Source organism: Podarcis bocagei (genome assembly GCF_964188305.1).
Source record: "Podarcis bocagei genome assembly, chromosome: 16".
NCBI lineage: Eukaryota > Metazoa > Chordata > Lepidosauria > Squamata > Lacertidae > Podarcis > Podarcis bocagei.
In genome coordinates, this window is record NC_138142.1 from 37,351,508 (window position 1) to 37,364,049 (window position 12,542).

Below are 12,542 nucleotides of genomic sequence, written 5' to 3' on the forward strand. Positions count from 1 at the left end.
ATCAAAAGGCAAAAATAAGCCACAAAAATTTAAAAGCAAATCCAATATTCTCAAATCCTTATCTGTCATTACCTTCTTTCTTTGACCTCACTCCTCCCTTTTTTGTATCCTAATTGTTAATAGTTACAGCAAATCCTTTCCATTTTTCATAATATTCTGTCATTACATTACCTTAATCTATTTTAACCTTACCTTACTATAAAAAACCCTAAAACTTAAAACTTAGATCTTATTTATACCAATTTCTCATAGCCATAAGATGTTCTTACACAATTCTTTTAACATTTTTGCTAAAGCCAAATAATTTCATTCCAACATTTTTCTAAAATTCATCAAGTTTATAGGGCAATCCTAATTAAAAAAAAATTTTCTTCCAATCTTCATCCAGCATCTCTTCCTCCTGGTCCCAGGTTTTGTCAGTCCTTAGTATCTCATCAATCTAGCGCATTAACCTGGTAATCTTATGTCCGAGGCCCTTAAATCTCTTCCATGTCCCTTCCGCGGCTCTTCTTCATATTTATGCCTGTACTTTACTTTGTCTCCTGCTCCTTTCACTCGTGGGAACTCCAACTTGACAGTGTTTTTGACCCTTCTCGACAAATCAATCCCTTTTCCATGCTCCACACTAAACTCCATGTGGTATTTAAAAACATGTTTCAAAGTCCCTCCAGAATTAAGAGCCCCCACAACCCCAAACATCTCATGGCCCATTGCCAGACTTGAAAAGTCCAAACATCTCTGCATAGGGGGGTCTATCCAACCCCCCATTTCCAAACCAAACCAAATTTTATCTTTCCAAATCTGGCTTTTTCCAAGTTCATTTCTCAGCTCCAAGTACTCATGTTTCTGCTGGGCCACAGCTCCCTCCGTCTCCGGCGCCCGAGGTTCAACAACATCCTCTTCCCTCATCTGATCTGTCAGAGCACACTCCTGATTTGATTCCTGGGTGGGCTCTATATAGTTACCCACTACCTGTCCGAAATTTCTGATCGCAGCAGTCATCACGTCCGTCTTCTCATGTAGCTGTTCCAGTAGGGCACTTGTTTTGCAGAAAGCACTCATCAGAGCTTCTGAATACATTGTTCTGCAAGGTCAGAAGTCTATTCCCATGATCGTAATCTGTTGCAGCTGTAGAGCTCCCCGATTCAGATTTAATAACAGTTTCACAGGCTCCCTCTAGGGGAAGAACTTCTATTTGTTCTTTTCTTTTAGAGGCAGATCTAACAACAAAGTTTCCTTTTTCAGATATTTTGTCAATATTTGTTCCTTTAAAATGCAGAGGAGAACAATGGAGTCACTATGTATCTCTTCTTTTAACTATCTGTCAAAGACGTTTGTCTCTGGTCAATGAGCTTCCCAAAGAACGTCAGTCCTGACACCCGCTCCCAGGATCAAGACGGTGGAAAATTACTTTGCTTTACACTCTTTCTGCAGGTTTAAACAGTCCGGGGAAAAAAACCCCTCTTCTCCTGCTTCCAAAGGGGGTTCAACAATTTTAAATGATGAAAGTTAATCCTTTACAAGCGATTTTCTGAACTCTAGTTTACCATATCTTTGCTTTAATCAATCTACAAGAAACGGAAGGCTGAATTCCTGTTTAGACCTTCCCGTTTCAGTGCCAAATTGAGATGAATTTCTTAGTCCAATTTTCCTTTCTACTTGCAGGTCATTATTCAAAGTCCAATTGTCCGAAATTAAAGTACTCACGGGTAATTGTTTTAAAAGCCAAATTGTCCCAGGAAAATGGCAGCGCTCTCCAGCAACGGCTGTGCAGCTTCGCTTGACGGAAGAAGCAGTTGACTCTCAGCACCGCGCCACTTCCCCCTCTTCGCTCCGGAGGCCATAAATGGGTTCCTTTACGGGTTGGGGGGCGCTAAAGGTGCCCGCCGAGTCCCATGGTCACAGGCTTCATCCGCCTGTGATTTGTAAAGGGGTCCCCGCTTCGCCGTAGTGGGAAAGACCCGTTTTCCGTGGAGCTGGTCCCTCCGGATCAGAGGGAATCCGCCATTAACGATGGCGCCACCCCGGAAGTCCACTACAAAAAACACTATCTATCTGTATCATAATTATATTTTTGGTTCTGTTCATTTTTCATTTCTTTTGCTCATTCCTAGGTTTCACTCCTAGGCATGGGGGGGCATGTTTATCTTAGATACATTATTTCCAATAGGTCTACACTGAGTAGAACTTTCCTGGCTACAGCCCTACATCTCAAAAGAACAGCCCCCATATATAGTATAAAAAGGGTCCTCACATGTAATAATATAAATCGGAAAAGTAGGGAACATAATGCCATAGTTAGTTATTTCAGCAGCAGCAAACACCAATGCAATAAGTATTAGGTCGTTATGATTTTACATATTTGGATGTGAGGGCAATCTGGCTGCAACATCCATTGTCCCATTGATTGCCAGGGTTGATGCAGCTGATCTGGCTAGCTAGGCAAGTGTCCCCTCCCTCCCTCATCGGTCCATGTGCACCCCCCTGTCAGTATGCCTTTGAGCCAATGACTGGGCTGTACAACTGGATCTGCCATGACTGGGCTAGGAGACTGGAGCACTTCTAGAGACCTTCCACTCCTGGAAAGCAGGTCTAAGTGAACAGGACCCACAACTGTGAGTTGTGAGCACCAAACTCAGCAGAGTATAAACAACACGGAAGAAAGCTGTGAAGCAGAACTTCTTTTATTTGTAATAGCTACTTCAAGCTAAAACTAAAGAGCTACTGGCTTGAATGAGTGTTACAGCTCTCACTCAGCCATCTAATCTCTACATAGATAACACTCAGACTCCCCACAGTCAGGCAAGAGAGGAAGAAGCGAAGAGCAGTTTCCTTCCCCTCCTTTCTGAAAACATCATATCAGGAGATTCTCGCAATGGGAGGGGATGAAAATATCCACACACACCCACACCCATCCTGAGGCTGCGTGCTCGGTGAAAGAGGATGGCTATCCCAGATAGGAGTGCACCGTTCTTGGGTCAAGGGTATCAAGGGGAAAGAAGGGGTGCCCTCTCTGTTTCTCTCCCTCTCCCGCAGACCTAGAACATGGCTAGGGAAAGATTCCATTCACCCCATAGAAAGGGAAAACGCCAGTTCTCTATGAGTGTGTCAGATGTACATTCCAAACCTGACAGTGCGCTTCATTCAGCCAGGAATGATTGGAAGAAGCCCAGAGAGAGTTGCATATTCTGCCTGAGGACATTGTTCTATGATGAGCGCTTTTAACTGGGTGCCTAGTGAAGTACATGACACAGAGGAGTGATCATCATTTCATGTTTAGCCAGCCTCTCTCAGCGTCATCAGACCTCACAGTGCAACATCAGTGGGTCCTTAACACGTATTTCAAACACGTATTGCAACATGACTGTGAAGAGGTTTTGACGTTTGCTGTCACTCCCTGCTTTGCTCAGCAGCTGAGACACCACACACAGCTGAGGAGAGGGAGCCAGAAGTGTGGTAAATAAGGATGCTGAGACTGTCCTCTGTAAATAAGGGCAGCATTTTAGAGCATTGTGGCTGGATCCTGGCAGGAAGACCTTTTCTGGGGGGACTGGGGCATTGTGAAGCTATACTGGCAAAAACCCCAGGATGGTTTAGAGATAAGTAGGGGGATAAGAGGGAAAGTGGAAGAGGAGGAGGAAAAAGAGTCAACCCACAAAAGGAATCTGAGTTGTGTCAGCAATGACAATTTCGATGGGAACACTATGGTACGGGGACTATCAGTACAGAGCTAAAAACCAAGACACAGGGATTAGAGGAAGAAAAACATAGAGGGTTCAGGCAGAGAGGTTGGAATTGAGAAAAGGCCAGGAAAAATTAAAGAGGAGGTGGCGGAGGCTAATGTCTCCCAGGTATCAGCCTGGGATGCCATTGCGGTTTTGGAAATGTGTCAGAAAGAAATGATTCCCTGTCTTAGATGAATTTCAGAAGAACCAGAGGAAGATATAAGGTCCAAATTGATTAAGGAGTTGCTTAATTAGGTAGAGGTACAGGAAGAACTGATGGAAAACTCGATTGATTAAATCTTCCATCTGTTGGTAAATTGTTTTTAAATGAAAGCTGTGTAACCATCTCATCCTCTGTCGTCCCCTTCTTCTTGTGCCCTCAATCTTTCCCAACATCATGGTCTTTTCCAGGGAGTCTTCTCTTCTCATGAGGTGGCCAAAGTCTTGGAGCCTCAGCTTCACGATCTGTCCTTCCAGTGAGCACTCAGGGCTGATTTCCTTAAGAATGGATACGTTTGATCTTGTAGTCCATGGGACTCTCAAGAGTCTCCTCCAGCACCATAATTCAAAAGCATCAATTCTTCGACGATCATCCTTCTTTATGGTCCAGCTCTCACTTCCATACATCACTACTGGGAAAACCATGGCTTTTACTATACGGACCTTTGTTGGCAAGGTGATGTCTCTGCTTTTTAAGATGTTGTCTAGGTTTGCCATCGCCTTTCTTCCAAGGAGCAGGCGTCTTTTAATTTCGTGACTGCTGTCACCATCTGCAGTGATCTTTGAAAACTTAAGGAACAGCTAAAGCTACTTTTGGTCATCTGCAAACTATCCCTTGCTTTTTCCTGTGGGACTAATTGCCATCATTAACAGTCGTCAATAGGTTTACCATACCCATTGAGTCAATCACCCATCTCCTACTAACTTCCTGAAAAATGTCCCCCCTTATATATCTTCTTTCTTCTTTTTTAATAACTCATAACCGAGTAAGATTACCTTCCATAATCATGGTTTTAACAATGAGACCGTAAGTGACTGTGGAGGTCAATTCTGGATCCACACGTCCTTACACAGTGGGGACATTGGTTTCTGGGCAGGATTTGATCACGGTGTGGGGGCCTTCCTCTTCAGACGTTTCTCCCTTGCGTCCTGAGTTCGAGTGTCTTCAGAGCCCATGACACCTTTGGTAAAGGCTTCCCCCCATTGCATTTCTAAAGCTACATATCACTACGTTCTCCACAGTTTCCATCTCTCTGAATTATCCATATTTTTCATTTCTTTACAAGTTGTTTTTAGAGTCCTGCTAACGTTTCTATTTGTTTACAATGGTCTCCTAAGTAAATTATATATTTCCCCCATCCTTTTTTAAAGTCGTTATCTTCTGGATTCCTGAGTCTCTCAGACAGTTTTGCCATTTCAGCGCAGTCCAGCAGTTTGGCTTCCCATTCTTCCTTGGTCAGAACTGTTGGTTCTTTCCATCTTTGGGCTAGTAGCATCCTTGCAGCCATTGTAACACACATAAACAGTCTTTTCTGGTCTTTTGGGATACCGGAACCTGTAATTCCTAATAGAAATGCTTCTAGCTTTTTGACAAATGTTATTTTAAACATTTTTCTTCAATTCATTGTATATAAATTCCCCAAAAGACTTTATATTGCATGACCACCACATATGACAAAAGGTACCCTTGTTTTCTATGCACTTCCAACAAATATTGGAGCTTGTTCTATACATTTTGGATAACTTAGTAGCAGTCAGATACCACCAGTACATCATTTTCATAAAATTTTCTTTGAGTGTACAACATGCTGTGAATTTCAAATCTGTTCTCCATAGCCTCTTCCAATCTGCCATTTGTATGTTATGTCCTAAGTCCTTTGTACAGTTTATGATAGCTGATTTAACCTGTTCATCCTTTGTATGCCACAAGTATAAAGGGGTTGAAGTGAGACTGCAAATGGCAATTAGATCTTTTGGACTGACTCAAGAACGTGAAGCTGTGAACGAAGAGAAATAAATGATTCCTCAATGAGCTATTTTGCCACTCAGCCTTCTTGGCCTTCTTGAAGCTGCTCACCTTAGAAATATTTCTAATTCTCTGCATCACAATAGTGGTTCTATTGTCTCCATTTCATTATCTTATCTGTGGGAATCAGACTCAGGTTTGAGGAGGAGTGGTGGTTGCTCAAAACAGATGTGGTTTTGGGGATGATGTGGATGAAATAACTATTCATTCATGGAATTGTAGAATTGTAAGGGATCACAAGGGTGATCTAGACTGGATGTACTACAGCACCTGCAAATGCCGGAATCGTTTGCCCAACGTGGGGCACAATCTTGAGATTAAGGGCCTCATGCTCTACCAACTGAGCTATCCCAGTTTCATGCTTCCCCACTTCTTATATGGCATTCAACCAAGATCAAAAATCTAATATGGATGTTCCTAATGAATTGTTCTGTACCCAACATTCCCTCTCTGCTTTGGACTCAGCCCCCAATAAGCCCAACACACTCTGGGCCAAACTAGGGACAACACACAGCATCCTGGATCCCTATCCCAAATTGGTTGGGGCAGGGGGTAATGTTTAATGAGGCGGGTTAAAAAACAAACACCAAACTAAACATATGGCTGGAAGCAGAAAGGGCAAAGTGTCATGAACACGCCAACCCAAAGCCAAGAAGTACAGCTTGAGAAAGAAAGCAGTCAAACAGAGGGAGAACAGAGACACATGCAGATTTCTCAAACAGCTGAAACTAGTGGGGAGACAAACCCTCCTCTCTCGGGAGTTAGTAGGAATGCAGCTTATCAGCTCAGAAAGGGGGGGCTGGTTGGTAGCCAGTTCTCTCAAGAATCTCAGTCATTCTCGGCCCATAGGATGGGGAGTAGTTCTTCACCGGAAGGGGAGTTTGCTGACCCTATTAGTCCCAAGACTAGATGAATGGGGACGGTCTTAGACAGAAAACAAACTATGAAATGTAAGGGTTAGAATTTCAGGCTATTATGCAGGTCCCGGAAGTACTCTTCAGAAGAGTCAACTTGATTTGATGCATGGCTGCTCGGCGGGAGCGGTTGTGGCGAACAACTTGTTTTGCAATACATCTTCAAGCTAAATACCTCTTGTGTGCTGTGTTAGCAAGCCGGCAGCCGGCTAGCTCCTGACAGAAAGGAGACCTGGTGTCTCTCTCCCCCAATCCCCATGGGGGTTAATTTCTGCAGGGTGGTCTTTCACAAGTGGTTTTTTTTTCCTCCAAAGAAGGCATGCTTGGGAAGAAGCACCTGGCAAGTATGATAGCCTCCTTTCAACAGCTGTTGAGTGGAGACATTGAGAGCCAGTGTGGTGTAGTGGTAATCTGGGGAACCGGGTTGGTGTTTCCACTCCTCCACATGCAGCTGCTGGGTGACCTTGGGCCAGTCACACTTCTCTGAAGTCTCTCAGCCCCACTCACCTCACAGAGTGTTTGTGGTGGGGGAGGAAGGGAAAGGAGGATTTTAGCCGCTTTGAAACTCCTTCGGGTAGTGATAAAGCGGGATATCAAATCCAAACTCTTCTTCTTCTTCTGTGGGACACTGCTTCACCAGTGGGGCAGCAGGCAAGAGGCAGTGTCAGGTAGCATTGGGCTGAAAAGGGCTTCGTGCTCCAAACGAGTACCCCACACCTAAAGGCATCCATCTGCCACCCCTTCTCTTGGGAAGACACAGCCAGCAGTTTGGTAGGGCTCAGCCTTTTGTGGGTTATCCTGCCCAATTCCTGCTTCTATGTTCTGTCTTATTCTTATCCTCTTAACAACCCCAGATGAACCCAGTCTGTCCTACCTGGTATGCATCCATCTTGAACTATTTCAACCTGACTTAATTGATGCCTGGATCCTTATGATTAAGCCCAATTTGATTTGGTATTTGAGTCATGGTGTGCATCCAGTGCTACTCCTACTCAGAGCAGTTCCACTGGCATCAATGAAGCTGAGTAGCGTGGGTCCTTTAATTTCAATGGTTTTACTCTGAGTAGAACTTAGTGCTTAGCACATAGCAACCTATTATGATAAAGCGCACTCAAGCTGCTTCATCCAATGTTCAGAATGCATAGAAAGGTACAAATTTATGCTACCAAGTCCATAAAAGGCTAAGAATTAAAGTGTACAAATTTCAAAGTACAAATCACACTGGTCAGCTGTGCTTCTGGTCATTCTCTGCTGGATCAAAGCAAAGGTGCATCTAGCCCAGTAGCCAACCAGAAGTCTCCAGAAATCCTAAAAACAGGGAATTCAGGGAAGGAATAGACCACTATTATTATCTTATATGAATGTGGAGGCCAGTGAAATGATGTTAATGAATCGACTTATTGCTGACTGTTGAGTGACCATCTGTGAGAATTAATAATGAATTGTCTTTCTGAGAACTTTATAGTATATGGCATGGATAGGCAAACTAAGGCCTGGGGCCTGGATCTGGTCCAATCGCCTTCTAAATCTGGCCCATGTACGGTCTGGGAATGAGCATGTTTTTACATGAGTAGAATGTGTGCTTTTATTTAAAATGCATCTCTGGGTTATTTGTGGGGCATAGGAATTCACTCATCCCCCCCAATATAGTCCGACCCCACACAAGGTCTGAGGGACAGTGGACCAGCCCCCTGCTGAAAAGGTTTGCTGAGCCCTGGAATATGGTGTAGCTCCTTTCTTCCTCTCCAGCAGCTGCTATGAGCAGCCCAAGGAAAGAGGCCATGGGGTGCTCCCTTGCAGCCACAGTTTCCACCAGCACTCAGGACATGGGCCAGATCCTCCTCCTCCCTGAGCTTGGTGGTTGCAGCACTGGTGGGAAAAATAGGGACATTCCAGGATCAAATGAGAAGCTGGGATGGCTTTCATAATACCTGGGAAATTGGGAAAGTTGGATAGTATGAAATGTGGGTGGGATCTCTGTGGTCTTTCAGATGTTCTTTGTCTATGATTCTCATCATCCCTGACCATTGGCCATCTTGGTTGGAGCTGAGGGGTTTTGGAGTTCAACAACATCTGGAGGACCATAGTTTCATTTCCCCTATCTTAAGTGGGTCTCAAAATAAATTTCTAGATTGTGAGGACCTCCATTGTATCTGGATCCAACTTCAATCTCATCCATTAAAGCAGAAGTCAAATGTATGTACAGAATTTCCACCCGTCAAGGTGCAGTGTCTGTGTAAATCTTCTAGCCCTTTTGCCCATTGATGTCGCCGGTCCTGGGTGCAGCTTTTAGAAAAGTCCCCTATGCTCAGAGACTTTGCACCTGTCCACTGGGAGAGATAGGAAGCCCAGCACACTTGTTCTTTAGATGTCCCTCTTATGAAGAGGCACGTAGTAAGATCATGGATCCCCTACTGGTGAGGCTCGCTGACCTCCCGCAAAAGCAAAAATTTGAACTTTTGCTGTTAGGCAAAGACAAGAAGATGACCGGGATGGTCGACAAATTCTGTGTACAGATCTATAGGCACAGACCATCGCCCAATTCAAAATAGTCTGGCAATACTTCTTGTTTTTGGAAATGAAACCCCAGAAACATTGAGATTTTGATTAAAAAACTGGGCATTTTAAAATCTGAAAACAATGGATGTCACCAATGCTTTTTTACCTAAAACAATGTCAAGGGCTATTCTGGTTTTCCTACTCATACTGAAATACTGCCCCTCAATGAGGCCAAACGTAGACCTTAAACACAGGTTGTTTTTTTGGCGTCCTTTTGTATAATCCAATAACATAAGGGTTGGGACATGGTGGCATTAGTAATTAAGGATATGTGCTTCCAACAAAGGCATCCAACCAGGGACTATAATAATCTATAATGAAATATAAACTCTTGAATGAGATTACACTCTTCCCCCGCAGGGTTAATCATTGAAAGAAAAATGTTTGTGAGATTTCTAGGTATTTCTGCCAAGTGCCCGTTATGAAAGAGCAATGCTGACTCAAGGCGTGGAAGCCAAAAGCAAACGGTATAAATGCTCCAGACATTTCTGTCTTCCTCACCAGAGTCTTCCAGCTTCCCTTGACTTCGGTTGCTCAAACTTTCCTGCTGTTGGTAAGTTGTCTTTAAATCAAAGCTTTAATAGGAAAAGGGCACAGAGGCATTCGGTGACTCTGGAGGAGATTCACTAGGGATTGTGTTTTGAAAACTTAAGGAACAGCTAGAGCTATTTTTGGTCATCTGCATACTATCCCTTGCTTTTTACTGAGGGACTAATTGCCGTCATTAACAGTCGTCAATAGGTTTACCATACCCATTGAATCAATCACCCATCTCCTACTAACTTCATGAGAAATGTCTCCCCTATATATCTTCATTCTTCTTTGGTAATCACTCATAGCCGAGTAAGATTGTCTTCCATAAACATGGTTTTAACAATGAGTCCCAAAGTGACTGTGGAGGCCAATTCTGGATCCACACTTCCGTCCACAGTGGGGACATTGGTTTCTGGGCAGGATTTGATCACGGTGTGGATTTGCCAAGGGTGCCTTCCTCATAGCACGTTTCTCCCTTCAGTCCTGAGTATGAGTGTCTTCAGAGCCCATGACACCTTTGGCAAAGGCTGTTCTCCAACTGGAGCACTCACAGGCCAGTTGTCAGTGTTTATACTACATTTTTTAAAATTTGCCTTTAGACAGTCTTTAAACTTCTTTTGTTGACCACCAGCATTACACTTTCCATTTTTATGTTCAGAATAGAGTAGTTGCTTTGGAAGAGGATCATCACGCATCCGCACAACACGACCAGTCCAATGAAGTTGATGTTGAAGAATCATTGCTTCAACACTGGTGTTCTTTGCTTCTTCCAGTACACTGATATTAGTTTGCCTGTCTTGCCGAGTGATGTGTAAAATTTTTCGAAGACACTGTTAAGGTCTGGTGACCTTTGTTTCAGAGTATCTGAAGAAGTGTGCATGCACAGAAAAGCTTATACCCAGAATAAACTTGGTTGGTCTCTAAGGTGCTACTAGACATTTTTTTATTTTATTTTTGAGGAATGGGGTAATTAGAAAGTTGCAAACTTTCACATTTGCCTCATAGATTTGGTGTGAATCGCAGTGGAAACATGAAAATACTTACATAGTTGGAACAGTGTAATGGATTTGTTTTAGCCTGAGTGGATTGTCTAATCCAGGGACACAAAGTGCATTATGAGGAATGAGGATTCACTCTATTCACATACCAAGGGTAATACAGTTGTACCTTGGTTTTCAAACAGCATAGTTCTCAAACGTTTTGGTTCCCAAACGCCGCAAACCCGGAAGTGACTGTCCGAGTTTGTGAACTATTTTTGGAAGCCGGACATCCAATGGGGCTTCTGTGGCTTCTGATTGGCTGCAGGAGCTTCCTGCATTCCATCAGAAGCCGCACTTTGGTTTCTGAATGTTTCTGAAGTCGAAAGGACTTCCGGAATGGATTCTGTTCGACTTCTGAGGTATGACTGTATAGGAGAGTTTTTTTTATCTGACTAAGCCTTTAACAAAGTAACCAAAGACCAACTAAGGTCACTCTTTGAACTTGTATACCCCCCTCCTCAAATTTGTAGTTTTGACTCGCCTCATGCTGTTGCCATGCAGGTGTGTGAGGAACGAATCATAGAATCATAGAATCATAGAATCATAGAGTTGGAAGAGACCACAAGGGCCATCGAGTCCAACCCCCTGCCAAGCAGGAAACACCATCAGAGCACTCCTGACATATGGTTGTCAAGCCTCTGCTTAAAGACCTCCAAAGTAGGAGACTCCACCACACTCCTTGGCAGCAAATTCCACTGTCGAACAGCTCTTACTGTCAGGAAGTTCTTCCTAATGTTTAGGTGGAATCTTCTTTCTTGTAGTTTGGATCCATTGCTCCGTGTCCGCTTCTCTGGAGCAGCAGAAAACAACCTTTCTCCCTCCTCTATGTGACATCCTTTTATATATTTGAACATGGCTATCATATCACCCCTTAACCTCCTCTTCTCCAGGCTAAACATGCCCAGCTCCCTTAGCCGTTCCTCATAAGGCATCGTTTCCAGGCCTTTGACCATTTTGGTTGCCCTCCTCTGGACACGTTCCAGTTTGTCAGTGTCCTTCTTGAATTGTGGTGCCCAGAACTGGACACAGTACTCCAGGTGTGGTCTGACCAGAGCAGAATACAGTGGCACTATTACTTCCCTTGATCTAGATGCTATACTCCTATTGATGCAGCCCAGAATTGCATTGGCTTTTTTAGCTGCCGCGTCACACTGTTGGCTCATGTCAAGTTTGTGGTCAACCAAGACTCCTAGATCCTTTTCACATGTACTGCTCTCAAGCCAGGTGTCACCCATCTTGTATTTGTGCCTCTCATTTTTTTTGCCCAAGTGCAATACTTTACATTTCTCCCTGTTAAAATTCATTTTGTTTGTTTTTGCCCAGTTCTCTAATCTGTCAAGGTCGTTTTGAAGTGTGATCCTGTCCTCTGGGGTGTTAGCCACCCCTCCCAGTTTGGTGTCATCTGCAAATTTGATCAGGATGCCCTTGAGTCCATCATCCAAGTCGTTGATAAAGATGTTAAATAAGACCGGGCCCAAGACAGAACCCTGTGGCACCCCACTAGTCACTCTTCTCCAGGATGAAGAGGAACCAGACGAAGACCTCATTCTCCCCACAAAAAGGGAGGAAAAGTTGGGAGGATGAGGGAGTTTTTTGTGCCTGTATATCGCCTTGCTAATAATCTATCTGCTTGTTATATTTTACTATTTACTGTGATGTAACTGGATACCACTTTCAGAAAAGATTGCTCATAGTAGTTACTGATGCATAATTTGTAATTAAGCAGAATCCGAGAAGACATTAG

General features: G+C 43.7%; 2 long non-coding RNA genes across 3 annotated transcripts in view; one reads left to right on the forward strand and one right to left on the reverse strand.

Annotated features, from left to right (window-relative positions):
* Positions 1 to 12,542, reverse strand: part of LOC308575340 — a 252,591-nt gene that overhangs the window by 71,262 nt on the left and 168,787 nt on the right. The gene's annotated exons all lie outside the window — the stretch shown is intronic.
* The window catches only part of LOC308575388, a 35,607-nt gene that overhangs the window by 22,107 nt on the left and 958 nt on the right, over positions 1 to 12,542 (forward strand). The gene's annotated exons all lie outside the window — the stretch shown is intronic.